The sequence below is a fragment of the Ranitomeya variabilis genome, chromosome 5 (genome assembly GCF_051348905.1).
Source record: "Ranitomeya variabilis isolate aRanVar5 chromosome 5, aRanVar5.hap1, whole genome shotgun sequence".
Taxonomy (NCBI): Eukaryota; Metazoa; Chordata; class Amphibia; order Anura; family Dendrobatidae; genus Ranitomeya; species Ranitomeya variabilis.
The window spans coordinates 546,011,190-546,031,598 of record NC_135236.1 but is presented as its reverse complement, the minus strand read 5'-3'; the positions used below and the strand labels follow the sequence as shown (position 1 = coordinate 546,031,598).

At 44.6% G+C, this 20,409-nt stretch overlaps 1 long non-coding RNA gene across 1 annotated transcript in view; it reads left to right on the top strand.

Moving 5' to 3' along the window:
* LOC143773822 (uncharacterized) overlaps positions 1–3,883 on the top strand; it is an 86,177-nt gene extending 82,294 nt beyond the window's left edge. Inside the window, exon 3 of the long non-coding RNA XR_013215383.1 lies at positions 3,478–3,883. This is a non-coding gene — a long non-coding RNA (uncharacterized LOC143773822). The remainder of the gene's footprint in view (positions 1–3,477) is intronic.
* The last annotated feature ends 16,526 nt before the right edge of the window (positions 3,884–20,409 follow it).

Below are 20,409 nucleotides of genomic sequence, written 5' to 3'. Positions count from 1 at the left end.
AAGAGAGATAGTTGATAGATGATGTTATGGTTATATTTTCTACATTATAATAGGCAGTACCGTTATTTGATGAGCATGAGTTGTCATTAACCCCTTAATGACGGAGCCAAGTTTTTTAAATCTGACCAGTGTCACTTTCTGTGTTAATAACTCTGGAACATTTCAACAAATTCCAGTGATTTTTTTCGTGACACATTATACTTTATGATAATGGTAAATTTAGGTCAATATGTTTTGTGTTTATTTATAAAAAATATCAGAAATTTGAGAAAAATGTTAAGGAATTTGCAATTTTCAAACTTTGAATGATTATCCCTTTAATCCAGATAGTGACACCACAGCAAAACATTAATAAATAACTTTTCCCTCATGTCTGCTTTACATCAGCACCATTTGTGAAATGTTATTTTATTTTGTTTGCTTTTTAGGAGGTTTAAAAATGTAGCAGCAATTTTTTATTTTTTCAAGGAAATGTACAACTTTTATTTTTTTAGGGAACTACCCATGTTTGAAGTGACTTTAGGGGTGCTATATATTGGGAAACCCCCAAAAGTTGTGCCACTTTAAAATCAGCCCCCAGATTGAAAACTGCAGTCATGTAGTTAATTAACCCTTTCAGGTGCTTTTCAGGAATTAATGCAAAGTGACATGACAGAAATGAAAATGTGTATTTTTACCACCTAAATGCCTCTAACTTCTGAACAGATTACTACAGCTGTCATACTCTAAGGGTACTGTCTCACAGTGGCACTTTTGTCGCTACGACAGTATGATCCGTGACGTTCCAGCGATATCCATACGATATCGCTGTGTCTGACACGCAGCAGCGATCAGGGACCCTGCTGAGAATCGTACGTCGTAGCAGATCGTTTGGAACTTTCTTTCGTCGCTGGATCTCCCGCTGTCATCGCTGGATCGTTGTGTGTGACAGCGATCCAGCGATGCGTTTGCTTGTAACCAGGGTAAACATCGGGTTACTAAGCGCAGGGCCGCGCTTAGTAACCCGATGTTTACCGTGGTTACCAGCGTAAAAGTAAAAAAAAACAAACCGTACATACTCACATTCCGGTGTCCGCCAGGTCCCTCGCAGTCTGCTTCCCGCTCTGACTGACTGCCAGCCGGAAAGTGAGAGCAGATCACAGCGGTGACGTCGCTGCTGTGATCTGCTTTCACTTTACGGCGGCAGTGCGGCACTCAGTCAGAGCGGGAAGCAGACTGCGAGGGACCTGGCGGACACCGGAATGTGAGTATGTACGTTTTTTTTTTTACTTTTACGCTGGTAACCACGGTAAACATCGGGTTACTAAGCGCGGCCCTGCGCTTAGTAACCCGGTGTTTACCCTGGTTACCTGGGGACTTCGGCATCGTTGGTCGCTGGAGAGCGGTCTGTGTGACAGCTCCCCAGCGACCACACAACGACTTTCCAACGATCACGGCCAGGTCGTATCGCTGGTCGTGATCGTTGGTAAATCGTTATGTGAGACGGTACCCTAAGGCCACTATTTGCTCATGAATTGCCATCGCAAACATCAGGGCCACACAATCATGATCTCAGGGTGCTGATGGGGATAAAGAGGAAGCCCTCACACTCTGTTAACCATTTATAATTATATAGTCACAATTGACAGCAGCATCTAAGGGGTTAAACAGATTGGGACGGTGCAAACACTGATGGTAACTGATGCAGCATGTTGTCAGCTATAGTGTACAGCAGACAGCTGCTGGATTGTCTCCTGTATGGGGATGATATTCTCTTATATCTCAGGTCAGTTAAAGGCATATTCGCGCTCCTTAAGGGGTTAAACTGTGGTCTAGTGCTGGAAACAAAGGATATATGTTATATGTGTTTGTATGCAGGCTTGGACTGGTACACTGGGGAACAGATGAATTCCCCGGTGGGCCACTTTACAGAAGTTTAGCCCCTTCGCCCCACATGAACGATGCTTGGCAAAGTATACTTAATGCAATATTTACTAAAAAGGGCAGGATCTTATTTTTCATTTATTATATTACCCAATTTATTATATAGGAGCAATAGCAAATTTGTAAATGAGGGTCAAGAAATATTGCATGCACCTGAACAGTGGTCCCCCAGTATCAAGGATATTGGTGGGCCCTGGGAACCCCAGTCCAGCACAGTTTGTGCGTGGCTTTAGGCCTAGTTCACACAGACATTTTCTTTAGCTAAAAATAGAAGGAAACCTAAGTGCTCATCTACATGGCAATGCTTTGTGTACCATTTTTGAATGACAGGACAAATCTGAGCAACAATTATTTTCTGCAAGTGTTAAAAGAGATTTACTATTTGCAAAACACAAGGTACCAGAAAGTCCAATTTTAATCATTAAAGTTATTTTTATTCAGTCGGTAGTGAAGGAAATTAGATTTTTTTTCTTTGGAATTTCACTAGCCACATGACCTACGCTGACCATGCTCTTCACACAGAGACCGGGAATTGTCTCACATTCTTGTATAAAGGTCAGCTACTGTCTGCCTCACTTCTGAGTTTCTGAAATCCTGCTTAGAAATTCCAAAGTACAATAACCCTCTTGCATAATCAACAGTTAGGGTTTGTGCTCTTATTCTATCAGTATAGAAGTGAGAACAAAATGGCTATATTGAACTTTTCAGAGACAGCAGCCTCTGGTTGATCTTTTTAACAGGGTTTCTCAATTTGGGTTTATTGCTTGTAAGAAAAAAAAGACTGATGTGCAGCATAACATTTATCAGTGAAATTAATGCAGATGTACAGTATACAGCTCTGGCAAAAAAATTAAGAGACGACCACATCAAATCCCTTTCATGGCCAGCCCAATCTCCAGACCTGAACCTCATTGAAAACCTCTGGAATGTAATCAAGAGGATGATGGATAGTCACAAGCCATCAAATAAAGAATAACTGCTTACATTTTGGTGCCAGAAGCAGTGTGAAAGACTGGTGGTAAGCATGCCAAGACGTATGAAAGCTGTGATTAAAAAATAATGGTTATTCCACAAAATATTGATTTCTGAACTCTTCCTTAGTTAAAACATTAGTACTGTTGTTTCTAAATGATTATGAACTTGTTTTCTTTGCATTATTTGAGGCCTGAAAGCACTGTTTTTTTTAAATTTTGTACATTTTTCTTTTTCAGAAAAAAAATAGAAAATGTATTGCTTGGAAATTCGGAGACATGTTGTAAGAAGTTTATAGACTAAATGAACAATTTACATGTTACTGAAAAATATACTAATAAAGAGAAAAATTAGACAAACTCAACATTTTGTAGTGGTCTCTTAATTTTTGCCAGAGCTGTATGTCTCCACTTCTTCAAAATTCTCCTTTATCAAAAGGCCTGATCCTATGTCTATAGAATGCCCTTTGTTCATATTTTTGGCCAACCGATGTCATTATACCTTACCTTATCCAAAATTTGTTGACATATCTACTGTATATACCGACTTCTGGTGTGTAACATACTTTCTATCTCTCAGTAGAAAAAAAGGAGACCCCCTTGAAAACTGACACATCAGAAGTCACCTGGAGCTTCCAAGAAAACAAGTGCCCCTTGGAGTTTTTTTCTGCATGGTACAAAGATGCTCAATAATCAAACAGAGCCCTGTCTTCCAAACCTATATACAGAGGCCAAGAAATGGGAAGTGGTGGCACAAAGACTGTAAACAATGGGAGTAATGTTAAACAAACACTATACCAATCATTCTCCCCAACCATCTTTTCAATAAGTTTGCACTTAGTGTCATTAATATACCAATGTTTGGCACAAAATAAATGTTATGCTAAGCTGGTATCAAAGAGTTAATTTTGTACCTGTTTTCTCATGGAGTAAATCTACACTCCCTGACAGAAGTTTTGTCGCTTATCCATGTTATGTAAATAAAAGCTTATAACCTGACGTTAAGTTCATCCATTGGTTGTATAAATTATCCTTTTGAAAGCTGAAACCCTCCGAAATGTGGTTTAGGTTAAGAAAATAAATTGGCATCAATACAGATATATTGGTCAGTTAACCCATTACTTGCCAAATTAGCAATTTTCATTTTTTATTAATGACAGATTTTTAATGATTTGGGTTCTAATGAATCAGAAACATAATTTGCAAAAGTACGGATTTTTCAGAAAAGGGCGTCCCAATATTCAATTAAAAAGGACAATGACATGATTTCCTATTTTGAAAACATTCATTTTATAAACACAACACAAAAAATTGGACCTACCGTATTTTTCGCTTTGTAAGACGCTCCGGATTATAAGACGCACCCCAAATTTTGAGGAGAAAAATAGGAAAAAACTTTTTTTAATAAATTGAGGGGGCTTCTTATAATCCATGCGTCTTATTGCTTACCAGGGGTTGTGGCTGCGGTGGATCAGGGTCCCAGGGTCGTTGCTGGAGGCAGGAGTGGAGCATTGCTGCAGGCTGGGATGATGGGGTCTGCAGGGGGGCTTCGGTGCTGCAGGCTGGGATGAGGGGTGCTGCAGGGGGCTCTGGTGCTGCAGGGGGCTCTGGTGCTGCAGGGGGCTCTGGTGCTGCAGGGGGCTCTGGTGCTGCAGGGCTGTCTCCAGGGCTGTCTCCGGTGCTGCGGGGGGCTCTGGCAACATTTTGTGAAAGACCAGAGCCCCCAGCAGTTCGTCCATGCGTTCCTGTATGACTGACTCCGGGAAAATGGCCGCCGGAATCTCGAGAGATGAGATCTCAGTGCTGAAATCTCATCTCCCGAGATTCCGGCGGCCATTTTCCAGGAGTTAGTCATACTAGAACGCATGGACGAACTGCCGGGGGGCTCTGGTCTTTCACAAAATGTCGCCAGAGCCCCCCGCAGCACCGGAGCCTCCAGCATCACCCGGGGCAGCAGCGGACAACCCCGGCAGTGGCGGCGGGTGACAGCGGCGGCGGGCGACAGCGGCGGCGGGCGGTAGCAGCGGCGGACACCCCCTCATCCCAGCCTGTAATGGTAAGCGGTATATCCGCTTTGTTAGACGCACCCACATTTCCCCCCCAAATTTGGGGGAAATAAAGTGCGTCTTACAAAGCGTAAAATACGGTAATTAAAAAAATTATAAAATCATAGCTGCTAGAAGCTAAAGATTAGGCGTCCCAAAAAAAGGACATTGGTAGATAATGGGTTAATGGACACAGAATGGTCAGATTTTGGCAAGACAAATGTTTTGTCGCCCACAGAAAGTAATGTGATATTCAAACAAATAATTAACTTAAAATACAAATATATGTTGCATAACATTGGTAAATGAAGTTGTGGTGCTATTAGAATCATATTTAATATTTTGTGTGACTTCCATGAGCTTGAAGGACTGCATCCATGCGTTTCAAAAATGATTCATACAATTTATTAATGAAGTCATCAGGAATAGCAAAGAATGCAGTTTAACATGCCTCCCAGAGTTCATCTAGATTCTTTGGTTTTGTCTTCCAAGCTTCCTCTTTCATCCTACCCTGGCTGGCCAGTCCTTGAGCACCTTGATCATTTTTGCCTGGAGGAACTTTGTTGTAGAGATGGATGTATGAGATGGTGCACCATCCTGCTACAGAATTTTGACCCCTTTTATGATTTGGAATATAAGAGGTAGCTAATACTTCTTGATATTTTAGGCTATTGATATTGCCTTCCACCTTGCAAATGTTTTGCACACCCCCATATTGAATGTAACCCCAGACCATGATCTTTCCACCACCAAATGTAACTCTTTTATCTGGGTGTATTCATCAGAGAAATCCACCTTCTGACACTTTTCCAGTGTCCATCTGTTTAGCAGGCTATGGGTGTTTGCAAATGCCACATGTTTTTTTATTTTCCTTTTGTTTAGTGCTGGTTTCTGGGCACTGATTCGACCATGGAGACCATTTCGAGACAGAATCCTACAAACTGTTCTAGTTGACACAGGGACTTGAGGTGACCAGACCTATTGGAGCTCTGCTGCAGTGAAAGAGGGGCTTGCTTTGGATTTTCGAACCAACAAACGTTCCTCCTGAGCAGTTGTCTTGCGGGGTCTGCCGGACCTCGGCTTGTCAAACACATCTCCAGTCTCTTCAAATCTTTTTTTAATTCTATGTACTTGATGCTGAGACACATTAAAGGAGCCAGCCGCCTCTGCAGTGGATCTGGTCTTCAGTCTCTTGATAATACAGGCTTTGGTCGCAGGGTGGATTTTTGGCATGTTGTCAGAGCTCAAGTTGCTGTTCAAGTGAAGGTCTGAGGTGCTGGTTTCTTTTTATACATACACACACTAATTAACCGATCATTTACTGAGCACAGGTGAGGATGTAAACTAGGATTGGGTGCATTAAATAACCAGGCGACAAAACTTTTGTCTTGCCAAAATCTGACCATTCTGTGTCCATTAACTGATCAATATTTCTGCATGATGCCAATTTATTTTCTTAACCTAAACCTCATTTCAGAGAGTTTCAGTTTTCAAAAGAATAATTTATACAACCAATGGATGAATTTAACGTCAGGTTATAAGCTTTTATTTACATAACATGGTTAAGCGACATAACTTCTGTCAGGGAGTGTATTGTGTACTCATTGTTATCTGGCCATATGCAGCAGGATTATATACTGTTAGGGCTAGCGGAACGCACCGAGTAAATATAGATGTTATTATTGGTGCGTTCGCAGCCCGGGGTCCACCATGCAGGAGGAACCTGCTGCTAGCAAATGACGGCACTATATGGTGGTTTAAGCAAACTCTGTTACTTCACAGAGTCACACGGAAACAAGACGCTGTGCCCTGTTAACCCCACAGGAGTACACAGCTAACTGCCGAGCTAAGGGCAGTCTGTGGTCACACACACATACAATCTCCTCACCGGAGAAGCCGGTATTCTAGGGGCTTATTTCAGCTGGGGCCCTAGATCCACACACACCATCTCCTCGCCGGAGGTGCCGGCATTCTAGGGGCTTATTTCAGCCGAGTCCCTGAACACACACATAAATGTGACCACACAGGCGCATACACAAAACTGATTCAATACTAACGCATGGCCATGCGGCCATGGAAGCCTTAAATAGTTGCAGCACGTACAGGACCTTCCTGCAGGTGACCAATGAGAGGATGCCACAGAGCGTGAGCACCTACAGGACCTTAGCTGCAGTGTCTGATTATGTGACCCTCGATCTCCACTGAGAGATCTTACTCTGGCATGCTCAGAACGAGAAAAGCAGGACTTAGTCCCAGAAGCGTCTGCTCGCCGCTGCCTAGCACTGACTTCAATGGCAGAAGCAGGAAAAGCAGCAATAACTCTCTGTACAGAGTCAGACTGAGCGAGACGCTGGGACCGACGTCTCCGCTGAGCAGGCTCCACTGTGGCAGGGGAAGAATGGGAAACCGCAGCGGAGATGGCCCGAGATTCCCCCTGTGCAAAGGCGGGATCTCGACCCCCAACATATACTTTATCAAAATGTTTGCCAAAATTAAAAATTGTCCTTATTATCCATAACAACCAATGCCAAAATTTTACTTTTGAGTCTAGGTTAGAAAATACAAAGTGATTCCTAATTGGTTGCTGTGGACAATGCGATCGGTTTTCGGTCAGGACCAATTTTTAGATTAGGGCTACACACCTTCAAAACTCGCAAAGTATGGAATACAATATTCAAATCGGCCTCTTAGTCTCCTTACTCAAATTCAACAGCCTAATGCCCAGTCCGGATATAGGGGTCTGTACTCGGACCATGAATGTCAGACGTGTATACAGTGCCTACAAGTAGTATTCAACCCCCTGCAGATTTAGCAGGTTTAATAAGATGCAAATAAGTTAGAGCCTTCAAACTTCAAACAAGAGCAGGATTTATTAACAGATGCATAAATCTTACAAACCAAAAAGTTTTGTTGCTCAGTTACATTTTTATAAATTTTAAACATAAAAGTGTGGGTCAATTATTATTCAACCCCTAGGTTTAATATTTTGTGGAATAACCTTTGTTTGCAATTACAGCTAATAATCGTCTTTTATAAGACCTGATCAGGCCGGCACAGGTCTCTGGAGTTATCTTGGCCCACTCCTCCATGCAGATCTTCTCCAAGTTATCTAGGTTCTTTGGGTGTCTCATGTGGACTTTAATCTTGAGCTCCTTCCACAAGTTTCCAATTGGGTTAAGGTCAGGAGACTGACTAGGCCACTGCAACACCTTGATTTTTTGCCTCTTGAACCAGGCCTTGGTTTTCTTGGCTGTGTGCTTTGGGTCGTTGTCTTGTTGGAAGATGAAATGACGACCCATCTTAAGATCCTTGATGGAGGAGCGGAGGTTCTTGGCCAAAATCTCCAGGTAGGCCGTGCTATCCATCTTCCCATGGATGCGGACCAGATGGCCAGGCCACTTGGCTGAGAAACAGCCCCACAGCATGATGCTGCCACCACCATGCTTGACTGTAGGGATGGTATTCTTGGGGTCGTATGCAGTGCCATCCAGTCTCCAAACGTCACGTGTGTGGTTGGCACCAAAGATCTCGATCTTGGTCTCATCAGACCAGAGAACCTTGAACCAGTCAGTCTCAGAGTCCTCCAAGTGATCATGAGCAAACTGTAGACGAGCCTTGACATGACGCTTTGAAAGTAAAGGTAACTTACGGGCTCGTCTGGAACGGAAACCATTGCGGTGGAGTACGTTACTTATGGTATTGACTGAAACCAATGTCCCCATTGCCATGAGATCTTCCCGGAGCTCCTTCCTTGTTGTCCTTGGGTTAGCCTTGACTCTTCGGACAAGCCTGGCCTCGGCACGGGAGGAAACTTTCAAAGGCTGTCCAGGCCGTGGAAGGCTAACAGTAGTTCCATAAGCCTTCCACTTCCGGATGATGCTCCCAATAGTGGAGACAGGTAGGCCCAACTCCTTGGAAAGGGTTTTGTACCCCTTGCCAGCCTTGTGACCCTCCACGATCTTGTCTCTGATGGCCTTGGAATGCTCCTTTTGTCTTTCCCATGTTGACCGTGTATGAGTGCTGTTCACAAGTTTGGGGAGGGTCTTAAATAGTCAGAAAAGGCTGGAAAAAGAGATAATTAATCCAAACATGTGAAGCTCATTGTTCTTTGTGCCTGAACTACTTCTTAATACTTTAGGGGAACCAAACAGAATTCTGGTGGGTTGAGGGGTTGAATAATAAATAGACCCTCTGAAAAAACTTTTCACAATTTAAAAAAAAAATAAACAAAGAAATAACATTCTTTTTTGCTGCAGTGCATTTCACACTTCCAGGCTGATCTACAGTCCAAATGTCACAATGCCAAGTTAATTCCAAATGTGTAAACCTGCTAAATCTGCAGGGGGTTGAATACTACTTGTAGGCACTGTAAGTGTCCTAATAAGTGTATGAAAAGCAATATCTCATGCCAGTGAATAACTGAAAGAGTATAGTTAATTTTTCAGCCTATGATTATATAATGGAAATGAGTCGATACCACGGTAACGAATCTCCTTGATTTATATTAAGATACTGTCAGATACTGTTCGCTGTTTAAGATACTTAAAAAGTTCTATTATGCATGCACATCATGTTCCAATATGTTGCACTAATATAAAATAAAATCACATAAAGCAGCAACAAGAGAAGGTTAAAAGGTACCTGTCAGCAGGTTTTTAGACACCAAAGTAACGTCATCACAGCGAATAATAATAATTTTTATTTATATGGCACCAACGTATTCCGCAGCACTTTACAATTAAGTAGGGACATGTACAGACAATAAAAGCAATACATTGTAACACATTTCAACAGTTACAGGAGGAGTGAGGGCCCTGCTTGCAGCTGACAATCTATAAGGAAATAGGAGGACACAATAGGTAGGAATAGCTGTCATGTACTTGTAAGCAGGTTCAGGGATGCAGTAACACAGGGAATGCAGAGCAAGGGTTAACAACAATGTGGTTTAATTTATAACAACAATGAACTCCTCACACGGAGGCAACAGATAATTAACAATAGAATTATGGCATAACAACAGTCTTGTTATTAAACTTCACTTATTGTGACTTCTCTGTTCCTCAATCGTATGCAGTCTGATGAGAGTTGTAATACAGGCAACGGCTGGTACGGCGTTTACTTAGGCATAACCCACCAACACGTAATCCAGCTTCTGGCGGCAATGGGTGGCCACTGTATTTTGCCTGTTGAGCCCCTACTCCATTAATCTGTAGAGCCGAAGTGGGTAATGCCGTGGAAGTCTCTACCCGGGGCGTGCTCCGCCGCATGCCTGTCAGCAAGGGGGAATACACCTCATGATCCTGCACCTGGCACTCGCTTCTCAATGTGAGCACCGCACACTGTCTGTCAGAGTGCCCGAAGCTCCGCGCCATCAGTAGTTCAGCAGGGCCCTTATGTAATCTCTGCTGGGTCTCAGATCTGCACCCTCTCTCTCCTCGCAGAGCGTGGCACACACCTGCTTACCTCTCCCTGCTGGTGGGAAACTCCACTCTTTTCCCACGCTTTCCGCTCTTTCTCTTGTCTCGCCACGCCCTATCTCACCAGGTAATGGGTTCTGTCTGGCTCCCCATTCTTTCCCCCTTGTCAACACTGGACTCAGCCTTGACAGTTCTGGATCCGGAATTGTGCAGGTACTTGCAGTCCGGTCTTCCTCCTTACACACGGTCCAGCCATCATTATAATAAATGTTAAGCTGCATGATCCGGTCACCAGAAAGGATATGTCTGAGTGCAGTTGTTGTGTGCTATTGGGTGAATGGATGATGTGGAGAATATGCAGGAGCAGATTATGATTAACATTTAGAAGGAGGGAACAGAGGAGAGTTAGGTTAGTGAGTTGAAGTGATAGGCTTGTATAAACAGATTTGTTTTTAAAGCACGCTTAAAAATGGGAGCTAAATATTAGTCGGATCATTTGGTGTAGTGCATTCCAGATAACTGGCACAGCTCAAGAGAAGTCTTGGAGATGGACATGTGAGGTTCATGGAGGATGTTAGGCTTAGATCAGTTGCAGAACGAAAAGCACGAGAAGGGTGATAGACAGAAATGAGGAACGAGATACTGGGCAGTGCCGAACTGTGGAGAGCTTTGTGGGTGAGAGAGATGAGTTTGTATTGTATTCTGTAGTGAATGGGTAACCAGTGCAATGACTGGCACAGTGTACAGGCGTCAGTGAAGCGAGCTGACAAATACAACCCTGGCTGCTGCATTCAGGACAGATCAGAGAGAAGAAAGTTTGGTTAGAGGGAGACCGATCAGAAGACAGTTGCAGTAGTCCAGACGAGGTGAAGAGTAACAGTCAGGGTATGTGCACACGTCAGGATTTCTTGCAGAAATTTCCTGAAGAAAACCGGAAATTTTCTGCAAGAAATCTGCATTTTTTTGCGTTTTTTTCCTGTTTTTTTCGTGTTTTTTTTTAGCATTTTGCAAGCGAAATTAACTTGCAGAATGCTAAAGTTTTCCAAGCGATCTGTAGCATCGCTTGGAAAACTGACTGACAGGTTGGTCACACTTGTCAAACATAGTGTTTGACAAGTGTGACCAACTTTTTACTATAGATGCTGCCTATGCAGCATCAATAGTAAAAGATAGAATGTTTAAAAATAATAAAAAAAATAAAAAAAATGGTTATACTCACCTGCAGACAGCCGATCTCCTCAGCGGCGTCCGTTCCTATAGATGGTATGTGTGTGCAGGACCAGCGATGACGTCGCGGTCACGTGAGCGGTCACATGAGCGGTCACGCGACCAATCACAAGACCGCGACGTCATCGCAGGTCCTTCACACACACCATCTATAGAAACGGAAGCGGCAGCATGCACCGCTGAGAGGCGGGAAGACTCCGGGGCCATCGAAGGTGAGTATATCACTATTTTTTATTTTAATTCTTTTTTTTTTTACCAATTATATGGTGCCCATTCCGTGGAGGAGAGTCTACTCTCCTCCACCCTGGGTACTAACCGCACATGATCTGCTTACTTCCCGCATGGTGGGCACAGCCACATGAGGAAAGTAAGCAGATCAATGCATTCCTAGGTGTTTGGAATCCCCACAATTCCGCAAATTTAATGAACATGTTGCTTTTTTTTCCGCTATGCGATTTTTTCACGGAAAAAAATGCAACATTTGCACAAGAAATGCGGAATACACTGTAAATAATAGGAGGCATATCTAAGCGTTTTTTTGTGTGTTTTTTTCGCGTTATCACGTTTTTATAGCGAAAAAACGCGTAAAAAACGCGAAAAATACTGAACGTGTGCACATGGCCTAAAAGTTTTTGCAATTTCAAAGGTGAGAAAAGATTGAATTCTGGAGATGTTATAAGGTGCAGGTGACACGATCGAGCGAGTGATTGGATATGGGGAATAAAGGAAAGTCCTGTGTCAAATATGACCCCAAGACAGGGAGCTTGCTGCTTGGGAGTTGTTGTTGCACCACCCGAGGAAATTGCAAAGTCAGCTATAGGTAGGTTAGTTGAGGAAGGAAACATAAGGAGTTCTGTTTTGGAAAGATTCAGTTTCAGATAGAGGGATGACATGATGAAAGAGACAGCGAACAGACAATCCCTTGTATTTTGGATTAAAGTGGGGGTGATGTCAGGTGTCAGGTAAAGAGGTGTATAGTTGGGTGTCTGTTGTGAATTCCGTTTTCGGACTCCCTCCTGTGGTCATGAATGGTACTTTGGTGAGTTCTGTTCTGGGACTCACTCTGGTGGCTTTGAGTGGAACTGCTGGTCCTTGAGGTTGGCTTCTCAGCTGCCCTCGTTTATTGCTAGGCTGGCTTCCCTATTTAACTCCACTCAGATCGTTACCTCATGCCAGCTGTCAATGTCTCAGTATTGGTTCAGATCTCTCTTGGACTTCTCTGATGACCTGTCTACTCCAGCAGAAGCTAAGTCCCTGCGAGTTCATTTGTTGTTACTGCTGCCTGAATATATTTCTTAGTACTGATAAATTTTAGTCTAGCTTGCCATCATGATATTTCCTTGCTAGCTGGAAGCTCTGGGGGTGCAGAGTTGCACCTCCACACCGTGAGTCGGTGTGGAGGTCTTTTTGCATACTCTGCGAGGTTTTTGTAGTTTTTTGTGCTGACCGCATAGTTCCCTTCTCTATCGCCCGACTATTTAGTGAAGACTGGCCTCCTTTGCTAAAACCTGTTTCATTCCTGTGTTTGTGACTTTCCTCTTAACTCACAGTCAATATATGTGGGGGCTGCCTTTTCCTTTGGGGAATTTCTCTGAGGCAAGGTAAGGCTTCTATTTCTATCTTTAGGGGTAGTTAGCTCTTAGGCTGTGAAGAGGCGTCTAGGGAGAGTTAGGTACGCTCCACGGCTATTTCTAGTGTGTGTGATAGGAGTAGGGTTTGCGGTCAGCAGAGTTCCCACTTCCCCAGAGCTTGTCCTTATTTCTAGTTTAACCATCAGGTCATTCCGGGTGCTCCTAACCACCAGGTCCATAACAGTACAGCTGGCCAACAAAGTGTTAATGCATCTCAAAAGAGGGATAAGAGAAGTTCTGAACCAATTTTTTTTTCTTTACAGTGTGTTTTGTTTCTCTTTTCCCCTTAACCTCTGGGTGGTTCAGGACTCAGGTGTAGATATGGATATTCAAGGTCTGTCCTCTTGTGTGGATCAACTCACTGCAAGGGTACAAAGCATTCAAGATTATGTAGTTCAGAATCCGATGTTAGAACCTAGAATTCCAATTCCTGATTTGTTTTCTGGGGATAGATCTAAGTTTCTGAATTTCAAAAATAATTGTAGACTGTTTCTTGCTTTGAAACCCCGCTCCTCTGGTGACCCCATTCAGCAAGTAAAAATTATTATTTCTTTGTTGCGTGGCGACCCTCAAGACTGGGCATTCTCCCTTGCGCCAGGAGATCCTGCATTGCTTAATGTAGATGCGTTTTTTCTGGCGCTTGGATTGCTTTATGACGAACCGAATTCAGTGGATCAGGCAGAGAAAATCTTGCTGGCTTTGTGTCAGGGTCAGGATGAAGAGGAGGTATATTGCCAGAAGTTTAGAAAATGGTCTGTGCTTACTCAATGGAATGAGTGTGCCCTGGCAGCAATTTTTAGAAAGGGTCTTTCTGAAGCCCTTAAGGATGTTATGGTGGGGTTCCCTACGCCTGCTGGTCTGAATGAATCAATGTCCTTGGCCATTCAAATTGATCGGCGTTTGCGCGAGCGCAAAGTTGTGCACCATTTGGTGGTGTCCTCTGAGCAGAGGCCTGAGCTTATGCAATGTGATAGGACTTTGACCAGAACTGAACGGCAAGAACACAGACGTCAGAATGGGCTGTGTTTCTACTGTGGTGACTCCACTCATGCTATCTCTGATTGTCCTAAGCGCACTAAGCGGTTCCCTAGGTCTGTCACCATTGGTACTGTACAGCCTAAATTTCTTTTGTCTGTTACTCTGATTTGCTCTTTGTCCTCCTACTCTGTTATGGCATTTGTGGACTCAGGCGCTGCCCTGAATTTGATGGACTTGGAGTTTGCCAGGCGCTGTGGTTTTTCCTTGGAGCCTTTGCAGTATCCTATTCCATTAAGGGGAATTGATGCTACGCCTTTGGCCAAGAATAAACCTCAGTACTGGACTCAGTTGACCATGTGCATGGCTCTTGCACATCAGGAAGATATTCGCTTTTTGGTGTTGCATAATTTGCATGATGTGGTCGTATTGGGTTTGCCATGGCTACAGGTTCATAATCCAGTATTGGATTGGAAATCAATGTCTGTGTCAAGTTGGGGTTGTCAAGGGGTACATGGCGATGTTCCGTTGATGTCAATTTCTTCTTCCACTCCTTCTGAAGTCCCTGAGTTTTTGTCGGATTACCGGGATGTATTTGATGAACCCAAATCCTGTGTTCTACCTCCTCATAGGGATTGTGATTGTGCTATTAATTTGATTCCTGGTAGTAAGTTTCCTAAGGGCCGACTTTTCAATTTATCTGTGCCAGAACACGCCGCTATGCGGAGTTATATAAAGGAGTCCTTGGAGAAAGGGCATATTCGCCCGTCTTCGTCACCGTTGGGAGCAGGGTTCTTTTTTGTGGCCAAGAAGGATGGTTCTCTGAGACCTTGTATAGATTACCGCCTTCTTAATAAAATCACGGTCAAATTTCAGTACCCTTTGCCTCTGCTGTCTGATTTGTTTGCTCGGATTAAGGGGGCTAGTTGGTTCACCAAGATAGATCTTCGAGGGGCGTATAATCTTGTGCGTATTAAACAGGGCAAAGAATGGAAAACAGCATTTAATACGCCCGACGGCCATTTTGAGTATCTGGTGATGCCATTCCGGCTTTCTAATGCTCCATCTGTGTTTCAATCCTTTATGCATGACATCTTCCGAAAGTATCTGGATAGATTCATGATTGTATATTTGGATGATATTTTGGTCTTTTCGGATGATTGGGAGTCTCATGTGAAGCAGGTCAGAATGGTATTCCAGGTCCTTTGTGCTAATTTCTTGTTTGTGAAGGGGTCTAAATGTCTCTTCGGAGTTCAGAAGGTTTCCTTTTTGGGCTTCATTTTTTCCCCTTCTACTATTGAGATGGATCCTGTTAAAGTTCAGGCCATTTATGATTGGACTCAACCTACATCTGTGAAGAGCCTTCAGAAATTCCTGGGCTTTGCTAATTTTTACCGTCGCTTCATCGCTAATTTTTCTAGTGTGGTTAAACCTTTGACTGATTTGACAAAGAAAGGTGCTGATGTGGTGAATTGGTCCTCTGCGGCCGTTGTGGCTTTTCAGGACCTGAAACGTCGTTTTTCTTCGGCCCTTGTGCTGTGTCAGCCAGATGTTTCGCTCCCTTTCCAGATCGAGGTGGATGCTTCTGAGATTGGAGCAGGGGCTGTTTTGTCTCAAAGAAGTTCTGATGGCTCTGTGATGAAGCCATGTGCTTTCTTTTCTAGAAAGTTTTCGCCTGCTGAGCGTAATTATGATGTTGGCAATCGGGAGTTGCTGGCTATGAAGTGGGCATTCGAGGAGTGGCGACATTGGCTTGAGGGAGCCAAGCACCGCGTGGTGGTCTTGACGGATCACAAGAATCTGACTTATCTCGAGTCTGCCAAGCGGTTGAATCCTAGGCAGGCTCGATGGTCGCTGTTTTGCTCCCGTTTCGATTTTGTGGTCTCATACCTTCCTGGTTCTAAGAATGTGAAGGCTGATGCCCTTTCTAGGAGTTTTGTGCCTGATTCTCCGTGAGTCCCTGAGCCGGCTGGTATTCTCAAAGAGGGGGTAATTCTGTCTGCCATCTCCCCTGATTTGCGGCGGGTGCTGCAGAAATTTCAGGCTGATAGACCTGACCGTTGTCCAGCGGAGAGACTGTTTGTCCCCGATAGATGGACTAGTAGAGTTATTTCCGAGGTTCATTGTTCGGTGTTGGCTGGTCATCCTGGGATTTTTGGTACCAGAGATTTGGTGGCTAGGTCCTTTTGGTGGCCTTCCTTGTCACGGGATGTGCGTTCTTTTGTGCAGTCCTGTGGGACTTGTGCTCGGGCCAAGCCCTGCTGTTCTCGTGCCAGTGGGTTACTTTTGCCCTTGCCGGTCCCAAAAAGGCCTTGGATGCATGTTTCCATGGATTTTATTTCAGATATTCCTGTCTCTCAAAGGATGTCTGTCATCTGGGTGGTTTGTGATCGCTTCTCTAAGATGGTCCATTTGGTACCCTTGCCTAAATTACCTTCCTCCTCTGATTTGGTTCCACTATTTTTTCAGCATGTGGTTCGTTTGCATGGCATTCCGGAGAACATTGTGTCTGACAGAGGTTCCCAATTTGTCTCTAGGTTTTGGCGGTCCTTTTGTGCTAAGATGGGCATTGATTTGTCTTTTTCTTCGGCTTTCCATCCTCTTACAAATGGCCAAACCGAACGAACCAATCAGACTTTGGAAACCTATCTGAGATGCTTTGTTTCTGCCGATCAGGATGATTGGGTGACCTTCTTGCCATTGGCTGAGTTCGCCCTTAATAATCGGGCTAGTTCGGCTACTTTGGTTTCGCCTTTTTTTTGCAATTCTGGTTTTCATCCTCGTTTTTCTTCAGGGCAGGTTGAGCCTTCTGACTGTCCTGGTGTGGATTCTGTGGTGGACAGGTTGCAGCAAATTTGGACTCACGTAGTGGACAACTTGATGTTGTCCCAGGAGAAGGCTCAACGTTTCGCTAACCGCCGTCGCTGTGTTGGTCCCCGACTTCGTGTTGGGGATTTGGTTTGGTTGTCTTCTCGTTATGTTCCTATGAAGGTTTCTTCTCCTAAGTTTAAGCCTCGTTTCATTGGTCCTTATAAGATTTCTGAAATTCTCAATCTTTTGCCATCCATAATGTGTTCCATAGGTCGTTGTTGCGGAGATATGTGGCGCCTATGGTTCCTTCCGTTGATCCTCCTGCTCCGGTGTTGGTCGAGGGGGAGTTGGAGTATGTGGTGGAAAAAATTTTGGATTCTCGTATTTCGAGACGGAAGCTTCAGTACCTGGTTAAGTGGAAGGGCTATGGTCAGGAGGATAATTCCTGGGTTGTTGCCTCCGATGTCCATGCTGCCGATTTAGTTTGTGCCTTTCATTTGGCTCGTCCTGATCGGCCTGGGGGCCCTGGTGAGGGTTCGGTGACCCCTCCTCAAGGGGGGGGTACTGTTGTGAATTCCGTTTTCGGACTCCTGTTATGACCCCAATGGCAGAGGGTCTCAGAATTTATTACCAAGTCTGCAAACACAAAAAACCAGCTCATAGGGCAGTGGTAACTAGGCTGACCGTATACCTGAACCTAGCACCACAAATAGCAGCAGCCGGGGAACGTACCTACGTTGGTTCTAGACGTCTCGCGCCAGCCGGAGAACTAACTAACCCTAGAAGGGAAAAGATAGACCTTTCTTGCCTCCAGAGAAAAAAAACCCAAAAGTTGGATACAAGCCCCCAACAAATAATAACGGTGAGGTAAGAAGAAAAGACAAACGTAAGGATGAACTAGGTTTTTAGCAAAGAGAGGCCCACTGACTAATAGCAGAATATAGGAAGATGACTTATACGGTCAGCAAAAACCCTATCAAAATTTCCACGCTGGATATTCAAGAACCCCCGAACCGTCTAACGGCACGGGGGGAGAATATCAGCCCCCTAGAGCTTCCAGCTATATCAGGAATCACATTTGGTACAAGCTGGACAGAAATAAGAGCAAATGCAAATAACCAAAAAATAAGGAAGCAGGACTTAGCTTATTTTGCAAGAACCAGGACCAGCAGACAGGAGCAAACAGAAAGGAACTGATTACAACGATGCCAGGCACCAGACTGAAAATCCAGGAAGCTTAAATAGCAACACCCCTGGACTAACGAGCCAGGTGGGTACCAAGCTAGAGAAAGAAGCTCAAAGTGTCATGTCGCTAGTGACCACAAGAGGGAGCCAAAAAGTCCAATTCACAACAGTACCCCCCCCTTAAGGAAGGGTCACCGAACCCTCACCAAGACCACCAGGACGATCAGGATGAGCAGCGTGAAAGGCACGAACTAAATCGGCCGCATGAACATCAGAGGCGACCACCCAGGAATTATCCTCCTGACCATAGCCCTTCCACTTGACCAGATACTGAAGCCTCCGTCTGGAGAGACGAGAATCCAAGATCTTCTCCACCACGTACTCCAACTCGCCCTCAACCAACACCGGAGCAGGAGGCTCAACAGAAGGAACCACAGGCACAACGTAGCGCCGCAACAAAGACCTATGGAACACGTTGTGAATGGCAAACGACACCGGAAGATCCAAGCGAAAGGACACTGGATTAAGGATTTCCAAAATCTTATAAGGACAGATGAAGCGAGGCTTAAATTTAGGAGAGGAGACCTTCATAGGAACAAACCGAGAAGACAGCCACACCAAATCCCCAACACGAAGTCGGGGACCCACACCGCGGCGGCGGTTGGCAAAACGCTGAGCCTTCTCCTGTGACAACTTTAGGTTGTCCACCACATGATTCCAGATCCGCTGCAACCTATCCACCACAGAATCTACCCCAGGACAGTCAGAGGGCTCAACATGTCCCGAGGAAAAACGAGGATGAAAACCAGAGTTGCAGAAAAATGGCGAAACCAAAGTAGCGGAACTAGCCCGATTATTAAGGGCAAACTCAGCCAATGGCAAGAAGGTCACCCAATCATCCTGATCTGTAGAAACAAAACACCTCAAATAAGCCTCTAGAGTCTGATTTGTTCGCTCCGTTTGGCCATTAGTCTGAGGATGAAAGGCAGACGAAAATGACAAATCAATGCCCATCTTAGCACAAAAGGATCGCCAGAACCTGGAAACAAACTGGGATCCTCTGTCAGACACGATATTCTCAGGAATGCCGTGCAAGCAAACCACATTCTGAAAGAATAAAGGAACCAGATCGGAAGAGGAAGGCAGCTTAGGCAAAGACACCAAATGGACCATCTTGGAAAAGCGATCACATACCACCCAGATGACAGACATGCCCTGAGACACCGGAAGATCTGAAATGAAATCCATGGAAATGTGTGTCCAAGGCCTCTTCGGGACAGGTAAAGGCAAGAGCAACCCGCTGGCACGAGAACAGCAAGGCTTAGCTCGAGCACAAGTCCCACAGGACTGCACAAATGACCGCACATCCCGTGACAAGGAAGGCCACCAAAAGGACCTAGCCACCAAATCTCTGGTGCCAAAAATTCCCGGATGCCCTGCCAACACCGAGGAATGAACCTCGGAAATGACTCTGCTGGTCCATTTATCAGGAACAAACAGTCTGTCAGGTGGACAAGAGTCAGGTCTACCAGCCTGAAATCTCTGCAACACACGTCGCAAATCCGGAGAAATGGCTGACAAGATTACTCCCTCTTTAAGAATACCAGCTGGCTCTGAAACTCCAGGAGAGTCAGGCACAAAGCTCCTTGAAAGAGCATCAGCCTTCACATTCTTTGAACCTGGTAGGTACGAGACCACAAAGTCAAAACGGGAGAAAAACAATGACCAACGGGCCTGTCTAGGATTCAGGCGTTTAGCAGACTCGAGATACATCAGATTCTTGTGATCAGTCAAGACCACCACACGATGCTTAGCAACCTCGAGCCAATGACGCCACTCCTCAAATGCCCACTTCATGGCCAACAACTCCCGATTGCCAACATCATAGTTCCGCTCAGCAGGCGAAAACTTCCTAGAAAAAAAAGCACATGGTCTCATTACAGAGCAACCAGGGCCTCTCTGCGACAAAACGGCCCCTGCCCCGATCTCAGAAGCATCCACTTCAACCTGAAAGGGAAGTGAGACATCAGGCTGGCACAAAACAGGCGCCGAAGTAAACTGGCGCTTCAGCTCTTGGAAAGCTTCCACGGCTGCAGGAGCCCAGTTAGCAACATCAGAACCTTTCTTGGTCATATCCATCAAAGGTTTAACAACGCTAGAAAAGTTAGCGATAAAACGACAGTAGAAGTTAGCAAAACCCAAGAACTTCTGAAGACTCTTAACT